A 26,293-nucleotide genomic window follows, 5' to 3' on the forward strand; every position below is an offset into this window, starting at 1 on the left:
GTGGGAGGGGGGATCGGGAATGGGGAATAAGTGTAAATCTATGGCTGATTCATGTCAATGTATGACAAAACCCACTGAAATGTTGTGAAGTAATTAGCCTCCAACTAATAAAAAAATTTAAAAAATAAATAAATAAATAAATAAATTCATTCTGTGTGGCACAATAACCTTGACACCAAAACCCAACAAAAAAAAAAAAAAAAAAGAAGTTTATGAACTATTAAAAAAAATAAAGCTGCAGAGTTAGGGAGGTATGGATTAAGTTCCGATCCATTAATTCTTTTATTCCCTGACTTAGAACTGGCTGAAGGAGTGTGGCCCTCTGGTGGGTGACAGAAACAGTCCCTTGTATGGGAACCAGTGAGGAAAGGCTGGCAGAGAAGGGGGTGGACCCACTCATTCAGATGATAATTTATACTGGAATCTGGAATTCAATAACCTCACATCCCTCAGGTAAGGGAAAGATCCGCTCCCCAATTTCATTTGGGAGTTCTATTACATTAAGCAATATTCTGTTTGGCCAGACGTGCCATTCTTCTCTTGAAGGAAATTAATTTCTTGATTCTTCCAGCTAATATAATCCCAATTCAGTGCTTAAAGTTTTCTCAGGGTGCTACTAGATGAAATAAAGTTTAAAGCACCTCTTGTGGGAATCCACAAAGCACAGATGGAAACAATAGAGGAAAAACAAGTTGAAGAGGGGAAGGTAGGGGTGGCTGGAGGGGACATGAGGTGTTAGCCTGCCCCGCACAAGCCAACACATATGTTTGTTAACAGTGTTCTGTAGTCTGAACTCTTGGCTGAATAGGGCTGTTTTATTATTTCCATAGGAAATTTATTTTAAAGCATGTAAGGCCACTGAACAGGATAAATAAAAGATTACAAGAAAAAAAAAAGAAACAGTGATTTCTGATTGTTTAAAAGGCAACTCAACAAGCCTTCACCTGCAAAAGCAAAAGGTCAGGATCAATGAAAGGGCCTTTCCTTTGGAAAGAGATCTGCTTTCAATTTAAGACAAACAAACCCTTATGGCGGGCTTTCTGAAGACCAAGGAGACATCAAACTGTGTAAGGGATCTGGTCTTGCCAGGAAAATAAAACTCCTCTGTTGGAAATTCCCTAACAACATCAAAACAAAACAAAGCAGAACAAACCTAACCCCCACCCCACCCCTTCCTCAGCCCTCTGTCTGATAGCCAAAGGCTGGTTACCCCCCAAAATAAAAACAAGTCCTCAAACATAAATGTGTTACTCCTCATAGCTGCAATTTTATTCTAAAAGAAGATTTTTGGAGATATCATCTTAAGTGTGATGTTACAGGGGGAATCCTATCTATTAGGAGAGTCTGACTTGAGAATATGACAGGATACTGACCATCTTTGATGACAAAACATCCACTCTTAGAGGTACCTTGGTCAAACACACTGTATCTCATTCTTCTAATGAGTCCAGCTGTCTTTCTAAAGTATTGGCTCAACTACTATGAAGAGGCACTTCTACTATCTTTTGGGGAGATAGACAATGAATGGCATTTTTTCTCAGCCGTATTTTCCTTCACAAATCTGAATGCTTATTGCAGCGGCACTGTTATTCTTAACATCAATCCTTTCTACATACACATGTACACCTCACCTATACCACACACATGTACCCACACCATCCATACACACATATACCATACACACATACACATGCACCATATACCACAGACCAACACACACACAATTACTTTTTTCCTCTCACCATTTTATTGAACATTGTGTTGAACATTCTATCCAGGGCAATTATGTAAGAAAAAGAAATTAAAAGACATCCCAAGGAAAGAAAAACATAAATATCTTATTTGGAAAAAAAAATGACATATATAGGAAATCATAAAGAAACCAATAAAAGCTAATAGAATTAATAAAAGAGTCCAGGGAGATTTCAGTACTTAGATTCAGTATACAAATATCACTTATATTTCTCTGTACTAGCAATGAACATTCCAAAACAAAATCTAGAAAAAAAATTGCATTAAAAATATTTAAAGATCATGAAATTTTAGGTGTAAATTTAACAAAAGAAGTGCAAGACTTGTATGCTGAAAATAGCAAAACACTGTTGAAAGAACTTGAAGATATAAATAAATGGAAAGACATCCTGTGTGTTCCTGGACTGGAAGACAATACTGTTAAATGAAAATACTCCCCCAAGTTGATCTATAGATTCAACAGAATCCCTATCAACATCCAGCCACATTTTGTTGTGACAGTAACCATTTTATTTTATCTTTTGTCATACCTTGCGTCATGTGAAATCTTAGTTCCCTGACCAGGGCCCACACACACAATTTTAATTGATGAGTTCATAAATCTGACTGTCGACCATTGCTACAACCTTCAGTTAAGTCGCTCAGTCGTGTCCGACTCTCAGTTCAGTTCAGTTCAGTTCAGTTCAGTCGCTCAGTTGTGTTCCACTCTTTGCGACCCCATGAATCACAGCACACCAGGCTTCCCTGTCCATCACCAACCCCCAGAGTTTACCCAAACTCATGTCCATCGAGTCGGTGATGACATCCAGCCATCTCATCCTCTGTCGTCCCCTTCTCCTCCTGCCCCCAATGCCTCCCAGCATCAGGGTCTTTTCCAATGAGTCAACTCTTGGCATGAGGTGGCCAAAGTATTGGAGTTTCAGCTTCAGCATCAGTCCTTCCAATGAACACCCAGGACTGATCTCCTTCAGGATGGACTGGTTGGATCTCCTTGCAGTCCAAGGGACTCTCAAGAGTCTTCTCCATCACCACAGTTCAAAAGCATCAATTCTTCGGTGCTCAGCTTTCTTCACAGTCCAACTCTCACATCCATACATGACCACTAGAAAAACCATAGCCTTGACTAGATGGACCTTTGTTGGCAAACTAATGTCTCTGCTTTTTAATATGCTATCTAGGTTGGTCATGACCTTCCTTCCAAGGAATAAGTGTCTTTTAATTTCATGGCTACAATCACCATCTGCAGTGATTTTGAAGCCCAAAAAAAATAAAGTCTGACACTGTTTCCACTGTTTCCCCATCTATTTGCCACGAAGTGATGGGCCGGATGCCATGATCTTAGTTTTCTGAATGCCAACTTTTTCACTCTCCTCTTTCACTTTCATCAAGAGGCTCTTTAGTTCTTCTTCACTTTCTGCCATATGGGTGGTGTCATCTGCATATCTGAGGTTGTTGATATTTCTCCTGGAAATCTTGATTCCAGCTTGTGCTTCATCTAGCCCAGCATTTCTCATGATGTACTCTGCATAGAAGTTAAATAAACAGGGTGACAATATACAGCCTTGATGTACTCCTTTTCCTATTTGGAACCAGTCTGTTGTTCCATGTCCAGTTCTAACTGTTGCTTCCTGACCTGCATACAGGTTTCTCAAGAGGCAGGTCAGGTGATCTGGTATGCCCATTTCTTTAAGAATTTTCCACAGTTTATTGTGATCCACACAGTCAAAGGCTTTGGCATAATCAATAAAGCAGAAATGGATGTTTTTCTGGAACTCTCTTGCTTTCTTGATGATCCAGCAGATATTGGCAATTTGATCTCTGGTTCCTCTGCCTTTTCTAAATCCAGCTTGAACATCTGGATGTTCACAGTACACATATTGCTGAAGCCTGGCTTGGAGAATTAGGAGCTACAACCTTAGTTATGCCCAATTCTTAGCTTTTATTACTATACGTTCCTCCCTTTTCCCTTTCTCTCAAGGAAGCATATCAGAATACAAGGAAACCAGAATCATAACCATAAATCTGCTCTCAACTGTTTAAAAAAAAAAAAAAACGTAGAAAAACTACTGGAGGTGTAGCTCACAAACCATCGCTAACCACTGGTGAAATTCAGTATCAAACTTAGTATCCTGCCTGGAATGATCTCCCCTCACCCTCCCCAACACACTTTTTTTCAGCCATACAAACCCTACCAGTATCTCATGATCCATCCACTCGATGGATGAAAATTCTTCAGACTCCCCTCTCTAGACTCTACCAAACTCACACACTCAAGTTTCCCAAGAGCCAGAATGGGGGTTAATTTGTATTGCTGTTGTTCAGCCATTAAGTTGTGTCCAACTCTTTGGAACCCCATGGACTGCAGCACACCAGGCTTCCTTGTCCTTCGTTGTCTCCTTGGAGTTTGCTCAGATTCATGTCCTTTGAGTCAATGATGCCATCTAATTTGTATGCGTCAAGCTTATTCTCAGGCATACCCACTCACTGCTGAGCAGGAGAGATGTGGCAACCAGAGGGCACCAGCCCTGCCTGAAGGGGCAGCAGCCAGCAGCCCCGCCACGGCTGCCCTGTGGGGATGCAGGTCCCTGCCCTTCCACTGTTTTAAGAAAAGCCAAAAATCTTCTGCATTTTCTGTGAAATAGCCCAACTGTAAATGTTGGCTCAGTTGAAGTTAAGAAGACAAAAACTCTGTAAACTGTACTTGACCCATGGAACCACTAATTTAGAACCTCTGGTCTCTATTGAACATATGAAGCTTAACAATGAATGAGGCTCATGTAAAGAGGTGTGGTGTATGTGTGTCTTAGATCACCACTTAGATTAGTATGTCCCAGAGAGACACAGGCAAATACCTTCTCTGGTGGCGCAAATGCTAAAGAATCTGTCTGCAATGAAGGAGACCTGGGTTCAGTCCCTGGGTGGGAAAGATCCCCTGGAGAAGGGAATGGCTACCTAATCCAGTATTCTTGCCTAGAGAATTCCATGGGCAGAGGAGACTGGCATGTTATAGTCCACGGGGTCACAAAGGTGTTGGACACAACTGAGTGACTTTCAGTTTCACTTTTTTTCATGTGACAAGTAACTTGAAAATGAAGCAGGTCTTTATCTTGTTATCATCAATGTTAAATTAAGTTTCAAATAATATAAGGAGGGACTGAGATATTTATAGTTAGAAAAGAAGGACACTGGTCAAAAACGTTCAGGAACACTGAGCCTGATGATAAGGTGCTGGAAGGCAGGAATTAACCCTAATCTATTTTATTCCGCATGTATCAAGAGTGCTAATTAGGGACTTCCCTGGTGTTCCAGAGGTTAAAAGTTTGCCTTTCAATGCAGGGGACACGGGTTTTGATCCGTGGTTGGGGAACGAAGATCCCACAGGCAACTAGAGTGAAAGTAAGCCAAAGGATTAGTCGTTCGGTTATGTCCGATTCTTTGCGATCCCATGGGCTATAGCCCACCAGGCTCCTCTGTCCATGGGATTTCCCAGCCAGCAATACTGAAGTGGGTTGCTATTTTCTCCTCCAGGGGATTTTCCTGACCGAGGCATCAAGTCCACATCTCCTGTGTCCCCTGCATTGCAGGCAGATTCTTTGCCCACTGAGCCATCAGGGAAGCTTAAAAAAAAAAAAACACAACTCACTCCCACATTATATTGGGAGGGGACGGGACGATGAGGATGGGTTGAGGCAACTAAGTCCATGCTGCAACTACTGAGCCGGCACGCCACAACTAGAGAAGCCTGCGTGCCACAATAAAGACCTAGCACAGCCCCCCCGCCACACACACATACAACCAGAGTGTCAAATATATAGGTTTGAATGGAGTTGATTTGAATATTTTAAGGAACTAGATTCCAGACAACCATTTCATGCCTTAGAAATTTAATTTTGCCCAATTGCCTACCAATACATTTCCCAGCCATGAGCAAAGGATCCCATTCTAATCAGACCTTATCTGTGCCTAAATATTTTTACTTTATAGTCTTAATAGTTCTAATTCATCTACCAGAGTAAAGAAAAACACCTGGAACAAAGAATACATTTGAAGCATATTAGTTAAACTCAAGTAAAAAAAAAAACATAAGATGAAACTTCCATGCCTCTTGTCTCTCTGCAAAGTAGAGACAGAGTCCTGTGACTTGGACTTCTTTTGTCAAAAGCATACCCATACCTTTTTGTTAGATAAACTTATTTGGTTTTCCTTGTGTAATGGGGTGAGTATTGAACAAGGTTTCAATGCCTTTTTTTTTTTTTTTTTTCCGCCAACTCAAATTGTCCCTTAGAGGCTCAAAGTACTAACAAAGTGCTTCGCTGCATGAAAGTGCTGTCTGCATTTGTCTGGCAAATATGATGCCAGCTAAAAAGCCTGATGGGTCTATTATTTGTCACAGGTATAACCAAGCTCCAGGCTGCTTCAACCAGAAAGTAAATTCAACTTTATAAAGAAAAAGTGTGGACAGGAAAGCCTTCTAGCAAGATTCCCAATAACCAGAATACAGACATGAGATCCTAAAACTAATAAAACATGGACTGGGAAAGGGTATTGATGAAGCAGTAGCCTAAGGAGCGATGTGGGAGGATTTGGGCCTATTTTTATACTGAAGGGAAAGTGATGGACACAGAGGTAAGGCTGCTATCACCTGCAATCCTACAACAACTCTAGGAATTAGACCACATTATCCTTGCAGCTACAGATGTGGATACAGGCTCAGAAAGGCTGGTAACTTGCCCACAGTGTTTCCCAGACAGTTGGTGGCCTACTTGGAGTTTGGCCAGGTCTTTCTGGCCCTAACGCTCAAGCCTAGTCACTATATAACACCAGCTTCCAACAGGTCACCAAGACAGTCAGTGCCATTCAATTAGCTATGAAACTGCAGATTGCAGAGTACTGGTCATATTTTAGCTTAATTTTGTTAAAGACGTAACAGACCAGCCATAAAAAACAATCTGCCAAGCTATAGGAAATCAGCCCTGTTGCTAGTAAATGTGTTTTATTCAAACATACATCAAGCACTTATTATATTTAAGATTCCCCAGATACTAGAGAGACAGAAATTCAAATACATTCAAGACAAGCTCTAGTAACCTTTTTTTTATCTTTTGTAATGGCATAAGTGGAAAGGTATTCTCATTGAATGGAATGTTTGCTTACTCAGTGGCCAAATATTCATTGAGAAACAAGCTGGGTCAAAAATTGTCCTAGATTCTGAGGATGACTGAGTGACAAAGACAGATAAGGCCCATAGCTGGAAGAAATATGCTTTGCTTCAGAATTAGACTTGGTGCTAGTGGTAATGAACCCACCTGCCAACACCAGGAGATGCAAGAGACAGTTTCAATCCCTGGGTTGAGAAGATCCCCTGGAGTAGGAAATGGCAACCCACTCCAGTATTCTTGCCTGAGAAATCCCATGGACAGAGGAGCCTGATGGGCTACAGTCCATGGGGTCAGACACAACTGAGCGACTGAGCACACACAAGCAAAGCAAAGAAGAGCAAAATGAATGAGCCATTTACGGTTTGTGATAAATGCTGTGAAGCAAATACTGGGGTGCTCTGATAGAGAATAAATGGAAGACATTGTGTTTTAGACCAGGAAGACAGGGAGGACCTCCCTGAGGTGATGATGTTCAAATGACAAGTCAACCATGTAACAGGTTGAAGGAAGTCAATTATGTAACAGGTTGAGGGGGGAAAATGGGTTTTCCCACCAGAGAGTTAGGGGTAGATGAAGAACCAGTGAGGACAATGAGTTTAGTTGTTTCTGGGAAGCAACAGCAGACCACCAACAAGTGGGTGCAGCAAGCCAGGGTGGGCTGGGGACTACGAGAGGCGGGAGGGAGCCAGCCAGACCATTGTGGGTATTGTACATCCCTGGAATGAGTTAGGATTTTATTCTAAACTCAGTGGAAAGCTATTGAATGACTTGGTCTTAAACCAGGGACTGTTGTGAACTGATGAATGGTTTTATTTTAGCTGGCATGTGAAGAAGGGGTGAGAAGCGGACTCGTGGAAGTAGGAGACGAGGCTCTAGCTGGGAAGACAGCACTTGGATGCCCACCATTCGCTCCCCAGATCTACCCTTCACCCTTTCCTATCCTGCTGTCTACCTCAGAGCCTGGCTTATAGAGACCCTGCCTTCTGACTTCCAGCTGGGTTCAGCCAAAGGGAAGCCCCAGCCAGAGCTTAGAGGAAGGCAGGAGAGAGAAGCTGGAACATTTACTCCCTCAGCGCCTCACCAGCCCAGTCCCCAGGGTTTATCACGGGCTGCTTGTCTGCCTCAGCCGAGGCTGCTGGTCCCACTGGTCGGTGGTCTCTGTCCCGTGGCCTCTCCTATGCTCCCCCCCAGGGACCCCACGCCCTTCCCTTCTCATGCACCTTCCCTCTCATCACCTTCAGTCCTTGGGCGGAAGCAGAAAAGGCTGCTATTAGCCTCAAGGCACTGCACTTGGGGCTTGTGGTTTGAAAATGATACCTTTATTAAACTCTAGTCAAATTACCCAATTTGTGTGTGCCATCTGTTTCCTGCTGGGTTCCTTACTGATATAGGGAGAGGCAAGATTTGATTTAGAAAAGTTCAGTTACTGTGATCCTTGACTAATATCCTGTTCTGCTGATGCTTTGTGTTTGTGATGTAAGGATCACAAACCCCAAAAATGTTAGCAAGAAATCATGCACCTCTTTATTTCCTTAGGAAATCCAATAACATAAATTGACCAAAGAGACAAAATGCCAAAATCACAGATGTGAGGATTCAGAAAACAAAACAGAATTTATGGTCACTGATACCTGAGTTCAGGTCAATTAGCAAGAGCTCTTGCTTAAATATTTAGATTTATATTTCTCATTCAATTTTTCATTTATTTAATCAGTGTTTATTGGGTGCCTAGTCCTTGCAGGGCGCTAGTTTAGACACCAGGGAAAGAGCGAAGACTATACCTATTCTCACAGAGCTTACACTCCAGAGAGTCAGGAAAGAAACAAGTCAACAATCACTTGCATGCTCATAAAAAACAGCTAAGGAGGACATAGTGGGAGATTTATATATTAGCGAGAATATTTCCTTTCTTAAAAGGTGTTATTTGTGCCGAGAACTAAAGGAAGGGATGAAGCAGGCAGTGATGATATCCAGGGGAAGCACGACCCAGGAGAAGAAGTACCAGAGGCTATAACTCAGCAACAGTGGCAGGAACTGAGCAACTGTGAAAGGCCAGTGTGGCTGGAGCAGAAATGGCCTGTCCAGTCAGGGAGACAGGCAGGACAAGCCCACTTGCCCCACCTGGAATTTTGGGCTTTTATTTTGAGAAAAGAAGCCATTCAGGTTTTAAGAGAGTAGTGACAGGATATGACTTTGGGGTTTTTTGTCTTGCTTTGTCTGTTTTTACTTTTTATTAATTCTTATTGGAGCACCGTTGCTATCTAAGGTTGTGTTAGTTTCCACTGCACAGCAAAGTGAATAAGCTATACATAGACATCTATCCTCTCTTTTCTGGATTTTCTTCCTATTTAGGTCACCACAGGGCAATCAGTAGAGTTCCTTGAGTTATACAGGAGGTTCTCATTAGTTATCTATTTTATACATAGTGTCAGTAGCATATATATGTGTCTTACTTGTAAGAAAATCATTCTGGCTGCTTTGTTGCAATAAGGTAGCAAGGACAGAAAGCAGGGGCACACGAAGACAAAAGTATAGGGAAAAGATGCTGTTGTCTTGGACCAGGGTGGAAACATTTATGCTTGATAAGCTTTTCAGAGAGCTTCCCTGGTGGCTCAGATGGTAAAGCATCTGCCTGCAATGCAGGAGACCCAGGTTCAATCCCTGGGTTGGGAAGATCCCCTGGAGAAGGAAATGGTAACCCACTCCAGTACTTTTGCCTGAAAAATTCCATGGACAGCAGAGCCTGGCGGGCTACAGTCCATGGTGTCCCAAAAAGTCAGACATGATCAAGCTACTTCACTTTCACTTTCAAGCTTTTCAGATACCCAAGTGGGGATGAGTAAGGCACTGGGTATACATACAAAGTCTGGAGTTGAGAGAAGGCGTCTGAGTTAGGCTGGAGATAGGGAATTGGACAGCACACAGCCATAAGCCTGAATGAGACCACCCAGGGAGTGAAGAGAGAGAGAAGAGACAAGTTCTCAGGATGGAGCATGAGACACTGGAGATGGACAAGTCAAAGAAAGGAGAAGGAGACTGTCAAAGAAACTGAAAAGGATTGGTTAGCAGGGTAGAAGGAAAAACCAGGAGAGGTGTTGTCCCCAAAGTCAACTGAAAAAAAAGTATTTTGAGAGGAAGAAGCAGTCAAGCAGTCATGTGTTGTTGATGGATCAAGTGAGAATGGTGGAACAGGAAGTAAAGCAATGGATTTGGCAAAGAAATGGCTGACAGTGACTCGGAATATGTTCTAAGAAGCAGTAGAGTTGAAAGTCTGATGGAGACAACATGTGTAGACAACTCTTCTGATGTTCTTTACAATCAATGGGGAGCAGAGAAATTGTGGTAGATGGAAGGGGTTAAGCAGGTTTTCTTTTACTTTCTTCTTAATTTGGAGATATTACAGCATCTTTTAATCACTGCTGGGAATTATCCAGTAGAGAGAGGAACCAGGATGATGCAAGAGAGAGCAGATAATTGCAAGAACAAGAGGGGATGGGGTCCAGGGCACCACGGAGGCCATGGATGGGAAAAGAACAGTTTATCCTCTGTAACAGAACATGAGCCCAGTTGTAGATAGGCTGGTGAGAGCTGGGGAGATTCCCTCCCGACTGAGCTTTCTCAGTATTACAGCAAGTGGGGAGGAGCCACTGGGAGTTTCAGGAGAGAAGAGAAAGTGAAATAGTCATCCAGAGCAAGGGGGTGGAGTAGAGACCTGCAGTAGGATTGTATTGGCCAGTGTACTGGTCCCTAAACTGCTTCTGATGTGAATTTATAAATTCCATCAATATCAATGAAAAGCATTAATATTTATCTCACGTAGAGGAAAAAAGTAAGATACTCATGTGAGGAAAATGCAGAGGATATAGTCATCAGAAGCTTCAAGAACGAGAATTCCAAACACTGCATTTGGTGGTGTACTCCTAAGGTCACCAAGTGAGGTTCTCACTGGACCTGGGTAAGGAGCATACGTAGACCACTCACTGTGACCGAAAGTAAGATGAACTAAAGGGGTTCCCAATTTTCCCAACAAATGAGCAATAGAACAGTCAAATATATGGAAATGATCTTGATTTTGGATTCTTTCTCATTTAGCCTTTCAGGTTATGAGAATTTGAAAAATACATCTGAAACTCTACTTCTAAAAGCTTGCTTGTAAATTATTATCCCTGGTATATGAAGGCCCAGCTCTTAGATAGAACCAAAAAAAAAAAAAAGATTAATGACCCCTGACATTAGAATTTAAAATGTCCTGCATGCAAATTCACTTTCTCTCCACTCTTTTGTAATGCAATAACCAGAGAGAATTAGAATTGCAAAAATGCCAAAAGAGCTACATGAAAATTATACAACAAAGTAGTTTCACAGTGATACTTACAGAGGAATATGAAATGGATACAAGATAACACTGAGAGACATACAGTTATGTATGTGTGAGCGTGTGTGTGTGCACATGCATATCTGAAAGAGCAAGACAAAAAAAATATTTATTTCTTTGCTTTGTTCTCCCTAACCAAAATTTAAAATAAAAACACTGGTTGGATCATATTTCAATAATGTGACACATGGTTCCTATTTTAGTTCTAAATGATTTTTCATTAAGTAGTCTTTGAAATATTTACTTATAAATAAATATAAAGTAGATCTTTGGAATATCTGATTTAAAACAACAACAAAATCTAGCAATTATCAACACAAATTTTCCTGTACTCTCTGATACTATTTTCTTCCAGTGATTATTTCTTACATTCCTAGGCACCATAGAAGGCTAATAATATAAATGATTTTCTGTGGGCTTCAGCTAAACACTTCAACTGTGACAATGAAATGAGGTAAACCATTTCATGCTCTATAGCAGAAACATATTACGTAATTCAAACAAGTTTTGAAAAATCACTTGGATCATATGATGTATCAGCTGCACAGGCATTACTGATGTCTGGCCCCTCCCCTCATTCTTATTTTCCTTTATGCGTCCCTCCCACTCACATAATGAAAGAAAGAGTATTTTATCTGCTTGGGTCATAAAGAGAGAGCAAAGAGAAACCAGTGTCTAACAAATGTCTCCTTATATTTCTACTGGCTTCCATCAATCTAAGGTAATTTTGTTTAGATGATGGGCTCAAATATCCAAAGACAACTCAGTGACTAATTCAAAAGGCAGTGCAACCAAGGGCAGACACTTCCTGGCATGTATGGTGAGCAATTTGGTGTAGCACAAAGAGTAATGACATGGCATCAAAACACCACCACACTCCTGCAGTGTATCTATTCTCCCTTTTTCTGTTACTAATAGAACCTTGATTTTTTTTTTTTTGAGTGACATTCATAACAATACTAATCTCCCCAAATTCCTTGCATCTAGGAATGATCCAAAATATATTAATTGACTAATAAGATCAATAAGAAGTTGCGAGGTGGGGCCTCCAGGAAAGTCTGCTGCAATGGGAAGACTCGGATGACACAAGCGGTTTGTTCATTTTTGCTTTTTGCCTACTGCCTTTCCCCTTCCTCCTGCCTCTGATGGCCAAAGGTGGAGCGGCCAGTTTGTAAGCATGAGGTCACATGTCCCATGGCAAGACATAGCCAGGCAGAAAGACAGGAGGAGCTGATGACTCTGAATTTGTTGAAGTATCCTAGGAAAAGTAAACCCCTCTTTAATTAAGCCGTTTGTGATTGTTAAATTTAGGTGTCAACATGGTTTGGCATGGCAAGGAAGGCATGGCAACCCACTCCAGTATTCTTGCCTGGAGAATCCCATGAATGGAGGAGCCTGGTGGGTTACAGTCCACGGGGTCGCAAAGAGTCGGACATGACTGAGCAATTTCACTTTCACTTTCACTATGGTTTGGTCATAGCTCCCAGATAGTTGGTCAAACATACCTGAATGTTGCTGTGAAGGTATTTTTTAGACGAGATTAACCTTGAAATTGGGTTTCCCAGGTGGCGCTAGTGGTAAAGAACCTACCTGCCAACAAGGGCGATGTAAGAGACATGGGTTTGATCCTTGGGTTGGGAAGATCCCCTGGAGGAGGGCATGGCAAACCACTCCAGTATTCTTACTTGGAAAATCTCATGAACAGAGGAGCCAGGCAAGCTACAGTCCATAGGGTTGCAGAGTCAGACACAACTGAAGTGACTTAGCACGCATGCTCTCAACCTTAAAATCAGTAGACTGTGAATAAAACACATCGCCCTCTGTAATGTGGATGGGTGTCTCCAACCAGTTGAAGACCTTAGGAAAAAACTGATCCACCCAGAGCAAGAGGAAATTCTGCCAGCAGGCAGCCTTCATACTTGAGCTCCAAAATTAACTCCTCCCTGGTTCTCCAGCCTGCCAGACTATCCTGCAGAGTCTGTCAGGCCTCTCACAGCTATATGAGCCATTCCTTAAAATAAATCAATCTCTTCTGTCCTCTCTCTATCTTTATACACACACACAGGAAATACACACACACACACACACACATATATCTATGAAAGAGAGAGATCTTCCTTATTGGTTCTCTTTCTGTGGAGAATCCAGACCACTGACCACTATACCACCATAATTGGGTGTCCGTTCATTGCGTCTGAATGCAATCTTCTCTGGCACATTTGAGATCTACCACTTCATGAGCTGCATAACTATGTACATTTCTTTGTGACCCCCCCAGCCTCCAGATCTTCAGAATGGGAATATGACTAGTACTGACTCCACAGGCTGGTTATAAGTGATGCATGAGACAACATCTGTAAAAGTGCTGTGTAATTTCTAAAGCCCAGTGGAAATGTTAGGAAGCAATCATGACAGGCTCACTACAACAATTCCTGAACATAATTAATCTTCATTCACGGTTGCATTAATTTACAATAACCAGTACCTTTAAATTTGACCTTTAGAAAGTCATTATATTATTTGTCAATTATATCTTAACAAAACTGGGGGGAAAGCCATTATGAAACACTTGGAAGTTCAGAAAAGCACAAGGGGAAAAAAATATTCAACCATACTCCCCACAGCTACTGTTAGCTACTAATACCTATCATTTATTGAGTTCTTATTATGACCTGGAAGCATGTGAAGCACTTTAATGCATTACCCCTACTCTACAGAGAGAGGTGCTACTTTGTCCATTTTGTAAATAATAAAACTATGGATTAAAGAGATAAACGTGTCCCAGGGCATTCAGCTAGTAAGTAGCAAAACCAGGATTCAAACTGAGGTGTGAATGATGCCAAAGCCCATGCACTTAACCACCAAATTACATGGTAAGTGACAGGCTGTGTTCTTTGATAACATATTTGCTAAAGCAGAATGGCAACATGATGGGGTAACCATTATGACTGGCTTTACTGACAGTATCAGCACCTTGCCCCGCACATAAACGAGGGAAGTTTCTCGTCTTACAGCGTTACTAGCTCTCTCGCCCAGGCTTGCATTTTATTTTGAAATGAAGTGAAAGGCTACTCCACATTAGCTATTCCCTCTAATAGTGCCTTTTACTTCAGATAGAGATATCCCTCTGCAGGGCACCCTGAAGTTTATTTGCAGATTACTGGGTTTACCACTCCTTTCAAACTTCCCAAACAGTCACAATCTCACTTTATTTGCCCTCTAGTCCTCTGAGTTAAGAAGGGCATGTATTATTAACTCTGCTTTCCAGGTAAGAGAATGGACTCCTAGAGAGGTTGAGTAAGTTGCCCAAGGTCACACAGTAAATTGTTGGTACAAGCAGGATTGGAAAGCCTATCTGCTGACATTCAGCCCGGCACACTTTCCATTCTGCTGCGTTCCCTCCACCTGTTACTCCCACCAATCCCAAAGGGGCTTAGAGTTGATGGGTCATACCATCAATTCCTTAGGGCAAGACTGTCCTATCTGGGTAGGAAAACAAGTGTGCATACACACACACACACCACAAACACACGTTAGATACACTGTAATTGTATCTGCCAAAATGGTTTTGCAACAATCCAGTCAAGGATGCAGAAAACTCCCAGATTGTCTTTCAGAAACAGAGCCAGAGGGTCAATTTCAAAATGAAACAGGATTTCTTCAGCTGTGAGTGGATGGGTGGGTGGGTAAGTGGATGGACTGCATTAACAATGACACAGTGGACTGCAGGGTTAAAGCTCTTGTAATTTCCATTGCTATTAAGCTGTGACAATGCAAACCCAGACTGGGAAAGAAGCGTGCCTAAGAAAGAATATGAAAACATGGTTCACCTTAACTTTTCTATGACTTCCTATTTCTAAATTGTAGGATATTAAAACAGTTCTTTGGGAAAAACAAATGAGTGCTTTGACTCATCCTATATGATATTTATAAAAAGTAAAGTGCAAGAGAGCATTGACTAAGAAGGAAAAAACCAAGGATGAGACTAAGGTCACACTCAGCCATACTTGAAATCAAAGAAAGTACAAATGGAAGGAAAGTACCACACTGTCAAGTTAGCATCAAAGTCAGGATTTTCAGATGCAAACATCTGCCTTCCATAAGCTAGGCAAGCAGTCAGATTTTTGCCTCAACTGCACTGGCCCTGGCAAAGCAGAAGTTAACTTCCCTTCTTTCAGCTGGTTAGATGAGTGGATATCAGAAGGCAAACAGAGGAACTGCAAGATTTAAAGCTCAAAGACAAAAGACTGGCACTGGGGATGGAAGTTCCTAGGAAACTGAAACAAGAAAACTAAACACACTGTCAAAACCAGTGCCAGTGATCTCCCATTAAGTGAGGAGTGGCGCTAAAAGCTGTACCACCTAAAATGGTGCTATCTTACACATCATCAGAAAACCTCAAGTGGCCATTTTTTTCTGCTACATTAGCAAAAGGAAGTTTAGGACGTTTAGACACCAGGAGAGTGGTCACTTTCTCAAAAAGGAATTTGCCACAGGCTCACGGGTATTCCAAATGTGGACCAAGTTTCCTTTCTAACAAGAATTAATATCACTACTTAAAACAGAATGATGTCATCCAATGATTTGAAGCCCAGTAGTTTTGGCTGGGGAATGAGGATAGTGGGAAGAGTTGAGGGGAAAACCAGGGGGGGAAAAGAGAAAGAAAGAAAAATAGAGAATTAAATGTGATTTCACTAAAAGTCCTAGGATCTATGTGATCCAGTCATACTACCATGTCATAGAGAGAGAAATGCAATCCAAGATCCAGAAAGCTCTTCTCATTTTCCTGTGGACACATAACAAACTGTGAAAGGAAGGAGTTCATTTTTAATGCATATAAAGCATATAAAACACTCTACAATGATTCTCTTGCATAGCTGCTTTTCCCAAGTTTCTTCATGTGGTTGGCAGCTGGCTCACTAATGCTCTTCCTCTTGGCCCTTGTTCAAATGCTCTCACCCAAGCTGGGCCCTGTGTCCTGCTCACTCTCTTCACCTCTCAACTCTTTATTACATAATTCAATGCAACTTCTCAATCTCTTATAGTTTTCTTCCACTTTCTTTAGTTTTGAGAGGACCTGGAAGTTTACCAAGGGAAAACAAATTCTTTCTGTGTGGAAGCTAGGGAAACTGTGAAGATCAGGAATACCCATACATTAATAACTTTAACCTATAACACATTATCAGTTTGTCCCTTGGAATTCCATTGTCCCAAACTCGAAAGGTAACACTTAACAGAGGAGTCTTTTCAAATGATACACCAGGAATTCAAGACTCCAAGACATGCAAGAAATTGAAGTCTGACTCCAGAGATTATGGTCTTCCTATAACATAAAAACAGCAGTGGGAAATAGGGTTGAAAAGAAATTGTTTTTCCCTACATCGTTTTGATCAACTCAGTAAACGTCACTATACGTCATGCACTGATTTAAGTATTAGAAAGACAGAGATAAGTAAGTCACAAACCTTTTCCTCAAAGAGATCACAGTCTAATGTGATGAGTCCTGCCCCAAGGCAACAGGTGTGAGGCCCCGTACCAAGACCACAGAAGAGGAGCCCAGAATCAAGGTCACTCTGAAGCTGACTGAGCCCCAACTGAACCCCTTTGTAACCTTGCCAAAAGACCCCCTGATCATCACCAGCAGTCTTCCTGAGCCATACTAGGCAAAAACGCCCACTCCAGTGCTCGTCCTTATAGTGCCCTAACCAATCATCTAATGCCAACCTTTCAGCAGGAGTTTTGTCTTGAAGCTATAAAAATTGGCTAATAACTCAGGGAACTGGTTGGCTCTTAACAGTCTGTCAGGAGTCGACCCACTGCACTCACAGTGCCTTGCACTTAATAGACTCACTCCCTTCTGAAATGTTCCAAGTTTGAAATTCTTTTCCAATTCATGCTCGGACTGCCTCAACATAATGCAGTTTCTCAAACTGCATTCCTTAGAACATGTTCCCTTGTTAAAAAAAAAAAAAAAAGTTCCGTGGCCCAAATACCTTTTTAGGAAATGTGGCACATTCAATATCCTTTGGGATGTTTTCCATATCCACCTTAATCCTAAATTAAAGAAATTTTGTTTCTTTATTCCAACATTTCCCAAAGTTAAATTTATCACTGAGCCATTTGCTTTGCAAAACACACATCTTGAGATGAACTTACAAATGTTAGTTAGCACAGATTCCACCTTTAGTTTAAATAAATAAATATTTGTTATTTATAAGATAGAATAATGATTACAGGAGCATTTTTCATAAAGTAAATTGTATGTACATTTACATAAAGTAAATTGTATTTCAACCAAAAATGCAAGTTAATTTAAAGGTTGTCTCAGTCCACTCACTGAAATGAACAAGTGAGAAATGGGAAGTAAAGAAAAAACAACTGTAGGTTGGAAGCTATTTTGCTGGTGGAGGCAGTGGGAGAGGAGTCTTGCTTTCAGAGATCTTAGGGAAAATTGTGGTAAAATTAAATCCTTGGTATCTATTGGGGTTACAGTTGAGAAAACTTTCCGGCATTCAGTGAATGGATGGTGAAAATCCCCACATTACTGAGTTCCATAGTATGGCTCTATAGCCAGCTGCTGTGTCAATAGACATTTTCTTCCCAGGCCAATTCTGCAGTATAGTTTTGGGCACTAGTCCCAGAAGCTTAGCCTCAAGTCTGATTCTCTGGGATTCCCAATGATTCTTTGAAATGCTGCAGTGTTGTTGTTCTTCAGTCGCTAAGTCGTGTCCAACTCTTCGTGACCCCGTGGACTGTAGCCTGCCAATCTCCTCTGTCTGTGGGATTTCCCAGGCAAGCATACTGGAGTGGGTTGCCATTTCCTTCTCCAGGGAATCCTCCCAATCCAGAGATCAAACCTGCATCTCCTACTTAGCAGGCAGATTCTTTATCACTGAGCCACATGGGAATCTGAAATGTTGTATACCCTTTAATAAATTCATTTTCTATTTAAACTGGCCAGTGTAGATTCTGGTGCCTGCAACTAATACCCCTGACCGTATTTTCCTTCTCCTACTTCCAAAAGCCAGGTGAATAACTTACAGCCATTCACAACCTAACATTTCCCTCTCAGGAAACTCTAATCTAGTAATATATTTCTGTGGACTCTCCATTGCCCTCCTTTACTTCTAAGCCTTAAGTAATGAATGAAACTGACTCTTATTTCTGAAATCCCACCTGCATTCCTTTTCCAAATCAATCTTCTTTCCTAGCCTAAGGCTAGCCTACTTACTGTATGAAATACACTTTCCTGTCAGTCAACATGGCAACATTTTTGGTGAGGTCAAAGCCTAGCTCTTAATTTATCTTTTGAGTTGTAAGAATCTCCCTGGACACACCAGTGCTTTGAACTCAATTATTTATCTCTCTATCCCATTTTTCAAAAATCATTTAATCTCTAGAGCCCATGAGCCACAACTACTGAAGCCTGTACACCCTAGAGTTCGTGCTCTGCTACAAGAGAAGGCACCGTGATGAGAAGCTCATACACCGCAACTAAAGAAAACACAAGGGAAGCAATGAAGACCCAGAGCAGCCAAACAAAAATAATTAATTAAATAAAGTAAAAACAAAATCTTTTCATCTGCTTTTTAGGGTTATAATCTGAATAGCTCTTCCAAAGTGTTAAGAAATCTGTCAGAGTAATCTCAAAATAGGAGCTGAGTGGTCTGGGTGTTAAAGCATCTGAGAATGCCAGGAATGGTCCCACTCCCTAGAGTGGTGAGTGACTAAGTAGCTCAGGAAAAGTGTAAGGGCCTCCATGGCACATCCCAGTAAGAGGAGGGTCTCACTTCCTTCCCAGGCTTCCAGTTAAAGAGCACATGGTCAAACTAGGTCACTGAACAAGGTTGTTTTTGTTTAAAAAGTGCTAAAGGCAAGTATTTGAATAGTCATGAGAGGGGAAAAGCATATTTCTTGATGCAGTAATTAAAAAGAGATTTAGATCCAGTGTGTGAATTCCCATAGAATCCTACTTAGCTCCCTTATCTATGTCAAAGCGAACTTAGTTTCACATCATCGGTGCTTCTCATTTATCTTAATGCTAAGGATTTATTTCTTATGCAAAATTGTTCATTTTTACCAGCCTGGAACTTAAAAAAAAAAAACCACATTCTCTTCTTCAAGAATTTTCATTAAGCCAAGGTGTCATCAAACTGAAAATCTGTAGACACAATTTTGGCTCTTTTCCTTAGGCAAATCAGAGGAGTGCTCAATCCAGGCAACCAAGGATTAGTGCAGGCATTGATGACAGATTCTTAACAGTGTTGTAAGGAGAAAAAAACAATGTTTGTATGGAACGATTTACAAAGATTTCTAACTCAAAGTTGAACCAGTAAGTTTGTCTAGACTGTCCTATGAGAAGCTGCCTTCTTCAGAGAAAAAAGCTACAGTTGAAACTCTGAATGATTTTGTCCCCACGATGTGTATACAGGACTTGGGTTAGTAATCTGGTACCCAGAAACATGCAGATTATCACTGAGACAAAAATTAAACAAACCAATGACAGACTATGTGTATTGTTCACATCTCTTATTTATTTGTGTTTGTTTAGGTACCACAGATTCATAAAGTCAATAATCAGAGTAGGTAAAGTCACTAATCAGAACAAAATTATGTTTCCTATGGCATGTCATACAAAAGTAATGAGATAATTTTCAGGGAAAATCATCAAACTTTAATCAAATATTTCAGGCAAAAAGATAGACATTAACAGTTATGATCTGCTCAGCAATAGTCAAATCAAAGAAATGTCAAAACAGTTGAAACCCAACAATTAACCCAAGATCAAAACCCAGAATATCTATTTATTAATGCACTCTCTAACTCTGTGTTCAATTAAGCCTAAGCATCTCCTTAGACTTAATCCCCCTGATTGTAGGGTGTCTAATACCTGTCAATGCAATTTCTTGATCACTAATGAACCACTCTTTGTTTATTCCATTAGTCTCTATAAACACTATATTAAATCATTCTCCCCAGCATTTCCCCTCAACTACCATGTGCCATTGCAGCATTTGTTTTCCCTGAGTTTCAACCTTTAAATTTCAGTGGCCATTTGGTACTTCTTTTTTCTCATAAATAAAACCTTTCTAACATCTTGCAAATGACCAGGCAACTGCTTTAAAACTCTTGCTGTAACTTGAGCTTCCTACCGAGCTCTCTAATTAAGCCACAATATCATTGCTCCTCTAGTTTACAAGATAATCATCTAATTCCCTTTTGTTAAACTATTCGGCCTTTGGCCTCATGGTTTATTCACTTGGGAACTAGATTATAGCTTCCCAGATGGGTTACAGTGGAATTATTGTGACTTGTTACAAGTTTAATTAATGCCAAACAATGCCAGCCCAATTTCTGGCTTAATACCATCTCCTTTCATATAGTTGCATCCTCATTTTGCCTTCAATAACCTTCTTGATTGGTATTTTCCCAAGCGTTTCTACACTCAGTCCTCTTGTTGAATTAAAACATTCCTAAACCACAATATGGCTGCTCAATTTTAAGACTTTAAAATTTTCAGTCTGGGTTTGTAGTTTCATGTTTGATGGATGAACTTAAGGAAGGTATGAAATCTTCATGATGACATCATAATAGAACAAAGTCAATTTTATAAAATTCTTTCATATACTTTATATTATCATAGGGAGGATATAGAGAGTCAGGCAGAGTAGTATTATTATGTCCATTATTGATCACTGGTTTCCAAACCGTGTCATCGTACACCAAGCCCATGACATTGTTTCAACCAGAATCTTTTTTTTTTTAAACAATCTAAGTAAGACCATCATTTCAACAAACAGTAACACTGGCTTTTAGATAAGGAAAGTTTTAAAACCTCTGTTATATAAGAAACCAAAACTCAGCACAGAAGTGAGTTTACCAAAGTCAAATAGCAAATAACTGAAAAAGTAGGGAAAACATCCAGGTTTTCTGACTCCAAGGACTGACATTTGTTATACTCCCCAGGAGGAAGAATGCCAAAAGAACAGAGAAAGCATTTGTAAGCCCATTCACACCAGTTTAATAATTCTTTTTAAATAGTCTTCAAACTTATAATATCAATAACTGCAGATATGCAGATGACACCACCCTTATGGCAGAAATCTGAGGAACTGAAGAGACTCTTGATGAAAGTGAAAGGGTAGAGTGAAAAAGCTGGCTTAAAACTAAACATTCAAAAACTCCAAAATCACTGCAGATGGTGACGTCAGCCATGAAATTAAAAGATGCTTGCTCCTTGGAAGAAAAGCTATGACAAACCTAGACAGCATATTAAAAAACAGAGACATTACTTTGCTGACAAAGGTCCATCTAGTCAAAGTTATGGTTTTTCCAGTAATCATGTCCATTTGGACCACAAAGAAAGCTGAGCGCCAAAGAATTGATGCTTTTTAACTGCGGCGTTGGAGAAGACTCTTTAGAGTCCCTTGGACTGCACAGAGATCAAACCAGACCTACATGAAGAAATTAAAGACCTAGGCAAAATCCTTGAAAATGTAAAAAATGGCATACCAGAAAGATTAGTAAAGAGGTTAATACTAAAAGAGCAGAAAGAGTAAGAAAAGGAGGAGGGGTATGAGTCACAGGAAACAAGGCCATCACCTGCAGTACTTCACTACATTTCAAATTTAAAAAGAGATAAATTTACAGCCACTTGACTTCTCTAGGGCCCAATCTCCTCATGACAAAGTTCATATGATATTACTAGCTCTCTCAACTGCAAAGTCTACTATAAAAATATAAGATAAAATAATTTGATGACTTTTAGAAAAGCAAAAGTTCTTCTACAAATAAAGTAACAGGAGAGGGTACTGCTTTCCTGAATGATGAAAGATGGAAGTAAAGTAATAAGCCACTTGTATAACTTATCCAAAAATTGTTTTATAGTATTTCAAAGGCATTAGCATTTTAAAAAACAGAATACTTGATATAAAATAGCAAAAAAAGAAAGTTAAGCCCAAAGTTGAAGAACTTGTCAAAGGGAAATGTTAGGACCCCATGCACAGGGGTTTCACCTCTGGTTCTCAGCCCTCAAACTAATTTTAGCATGTATCAGGATGAAGTCCATAAAACAGGTGATATCACAGAGAGTGACTTACAAGGGGTTGGGAAGAAAGATGATCCTTTAGCTCAGGTGATGAAGGAAGGCCTTACAGGACAGGTAGCATATGAGACTAGAATGATGCAAGGGAGCCTGGACAGAAAAATCCCAGACTAGAGCTCGTGCAAGGGAAACCCAAAGACTAAGGCTGTGAGGTAGGGATCAGAGGCAGAACTGACATGCTAGAGAGAGGCGGTATTAAGGAAACACAATCACAGTGAGAAAATTAACCCTATCTTGATAGAGAGTTGTTTACAAGCATAATACTAATCTGAGCAATCTCTCATTAGTGCCAAGTTCACTTGCTCTCTGCTTTGGCTAACTGAGTCAGGCTAGAAAGGGAAATTTGGAGCCAAACTGAAAAGGGGAGAATATGGGATCGCTTGCCACACTTTATCATTGTGGGCCCATCAACAGGTCACTAGAGGGTGAAGAAGCACCACCATGGCTTATTTAATTGAATATTTACAAATTAGTAAAGACTTGATATGATATGGTCTATAGTCCAAAGGGTCAGAGGAGTAAGGCTTCAGGGATTGCAGATGTGTCTTGTCAATGCGGGGGTGGGAGCTTCATGAGAGACTGATGACCCCAGGATTGGGTACGGCGACTGAGATCCTTGGTAACCGGGAGATGGTACACATCTTATGGAATCTGTAGCCTGGTGGAAATCCATGAGCCTGTTTTGTACACTGCAGGCAGAGAGTGCACCATTAAACCCCCATGGAGGGAAGTGACTCCTTGATGCATTCTGCTAACATTTACCATACTCCTGACATAAGCCAGGGACTGGTGGGGAATTTATTCATGGCTGCTGCTTTGCTCTCAGCTGCATCTGAAAGCTGACCTTAGTGTCCTCTGAGTTTCAACCCAGACAAAAGCACAACTGAGCAGTTTCCCAGCCACAGGGGGAAGGAATTTGAGAATGATAGAAAAACAGGATTCCCTTCCTTCTTCTGGACTCTGGGTTTGTGTTATATCCTGTAGTTGTAAAAGGGGTGTATGATGGGCAGTGGGTGATTTCAATTCAATTTAAAGCAACAAGTATTTATTGAGAATTTACCATATGCTTAGTAAGGGGGACAGGTGTTATGGGAGACAGAACTAAATGAAGTTTTCCCTTTCCTCCAGGAGCAAACAGCTTCAGGCTAGAAAAAAAACCAATGCACAGGTACCAAACAGCAGGGGGGAAAAACTCACAATGCGCATTTCATTAGTGACAGAAGTAGAAGGACATGCGATCACATTCTCCTGCAAGAAAAGCAAAGATATACCCATTTGAATGCAGAGTTCCAAAGAACAGCAAGAAGAGAAGAGAAAGCTTTCCTCAGTGATCAGTGCAAAGAAACAGAGGGAAACAATAGAATGGGAAAGACTAGAGATCTCTTCAAGAAAATTAGAGATACCAAGGGAACTTTTCATGCACAGATGGACACAATAAAGGACAGAAATGGTATGGACCTAACAGCAGCAGAAGATATTAAGAAGAGGTGGCAAGAATAAACAGAAGAACTATACAAAAAAGATCTTCACGACCCAGATAATCATGATGGTGTGATCACTCACCTAGAGCCAGATATCCTGGAATGTGAAATCAAGTGGGCCTTAGGAAGCATCACTAGGATCAAAGCTAGTGGAGGTGATGGCATTCCAGTTGAGCTATTTCAAATCCTAAAAGATGATGCTGTTCAAGTGCTGCACTCAATATGTGAGCAAATTTGGAAAGCTCAGCAGTGGCCACAGGATTGGAAAAGGTAGGTTTTCATTCCAATCCCAAAGAAAGGCAATGACAAAGAATGCTCAAAATACCCAACAATTGCACTTATCTCACATGCCAGCAAAGTAATTCTCAAAGTTCTCCAAGTCAGGCTTCAACAGGACATGAACCGTGAACTTCCAGATGTTCAAGCATGATTTAGAAAAGGCAGAGGAACCAGAGATCAAATTGCCAACATCCGTTGGATCATTGTAAAAGCAAGAGAGTTCCAGAAAAACATCTATTTCTGCTTTATTGACTACACCAAAGCCTTTGACTATGTGGATCACAACAAACTGGAAAATTCTTCAAGAGATGGGAATACCAGAGCACCTGACCTTCCTCCTGAGAAATCCGTATGCAGGTTAGGAAGCAATAGTTAGAACTGGACATGGAAAAATGGACTGGTTCCAAATTGGGAAGGAGTATGTCAAGGCTATATATTGTCACCCTGCTTATTTAACTTATATGCAGAGTACATCATGAGAAATGCTGGACTGGATGAAGCACAAGCTGGAATCAAGATTGCTGGGAGAAATATCAATAACCTCAGATATGCAGACACCACCGTTATGGCAGAAAGCAAAGAAGAATGAAAGAGCCTCTTAATGAAAGTGAAAGAAGAGAGTGAAAATGTTGGCTTAAAACTCAACATTCAGAAAATGAAGATCATGGCATCTGGTCCCATCACTTCATGGCAAATAGATGGGAAAACAAAGGAAACAGTGAGAGACTTTATTTTGGGGGAGCTCCAAAATCACTGCAGATGATGACTGCAGCCATGAAATTAAAAGATGCTTGCTCTTTGGAAGAAAACTTATGACCAAGTTAGACAGTATTTTAAAAAGCAGACACTACTTTGCCAAAAAAGGTCCGTCTAGCCAAAGCTATGGTTTTTCCAATAGTCATGTGTGGATGTGTGAGTTGGACTATAAAGCAAGCTGAGCACCGAAGAATTGATGCTTTTGAACTGTGGTGTTGGAGTAGATTCTTGAGAGTCCTTTGGACTGCAAGGAGATCCAACCAGTTCATCCTAAAGGAAATCAGTCCTATATATTCATTGGAAGGACTGATGCTGAAGCTGAAACTCCAATACTTTGGCCACCTGATGAAAAGAACTGACTCATTTGAAAAGACCCTGACACTGGGAAAGATTGAAGGCAGGAGGAAAAGGGGACGATAGAGGATGAGATGGTTGGATGGCATCGCTGACTCTATGGACAGTAGTTTGAGTAAGTTCCGGGAATTGGTAATGGACAGGGAAGCTTGGCATGCTGCAGTCCATGGGGTCACAAAGAGTGACACAACTGATTGACTAAAGTGAACTGATAGGAATATCTATGGGGATAGAGACAGAAGAAAAATTCAGTGTTGTTTATTTTTGTTGTTGTTATTCATTTGAATGTGTTTTGTAACATTTCTACATTCAGCATGAGTGAGTACTAAAATCAGAAAAAATAGCAACATTTTAAAAAATATAGCTCCTTTTTAGAAGGAGAGCTTGATCGTTCAAAATAAGCAGCTCTGGGTTGAATCCCAAGCATGTTCTTCCCAACAACTTGACCTTGGGCAAGTTACTTAACTAGCAGGTTCCTAAATTTTCTCATCTACAAAATCCTGTCAATGGATGTCTTCTGGTAGGAAACCAAGAAACAAGACCATGACCTGTAAGCAAATTCCAGGAATTTAAAACACCTTTAAGTTTTAGAAGTTTACTTTGGTTGACATCTTAAACTAAAATTCCTCAAGTTACTAAATTACTCACAAGGATTTCAGGAAGAAATGTACATATGCTTTAGAATGCAGATGGTTCAAACTCTAGCTGTGCTACTTGCCAATAACTGACCTCTAATAAGTTATTTCAACTAAGTCTCACTTCATCTATAAAATGGGAATAATAATAGAACCTACCTCATAGGGACATGATGAAGACATGTATATCAAATGCTAAAAATGGTGCCTGGCATGGAATATGTGCCTGATGTTTACATACAATTTTAATTATCATCTGGAAAAGCTGGAATTGTTCTAGACAAATGTGAGAGAAGATAGACACGAAGACATATACATCTTTTTCATCTTTGTATCCTCAGTGCCTTGAACAAGCCCTATCACAAAGTAAAGATTTGATAAACACTTGTGAATAAACA

The 26,293-nt window shown here is 40.6% G+C and overlaps 1 protein-coding gene and 1 non-coding gene across 13 annotated transcripts in view; one reads left to right on the top strand and one right to left on the bottom strand.

Moving 5' to 3' along the window:
- The window catches only part of FHIT (fragile histidine triad diadenosine triphosphatase), a 1,503,296-nt gene that overhangs the window by 1,018,391 nt on the left and 458,612 nt on the right, over positions 1-26,293 (bottom strand). The window lies entirely within an intron of this gene.
- Positions 9,513-9,584, top strand: TRNAC-GCA. Its single transcript has one exon. It is a non-coding gene; the product is annotated as a tRNA-Cys (tRNA).

This window comes from Cervus canadensis, chromosome 22, assembly GCF_019320065.1.
Source record: "Cervus canadensis isolate Bull #8, Minnesota chromosome 22, ASM1932006v1, whole genome shotgun sequence".
NCBI lineage: Eukaryota > Metazoa > Chordata > Mammalia > Artiodactyla > Cervidae > Cervus > Cervus canadensis.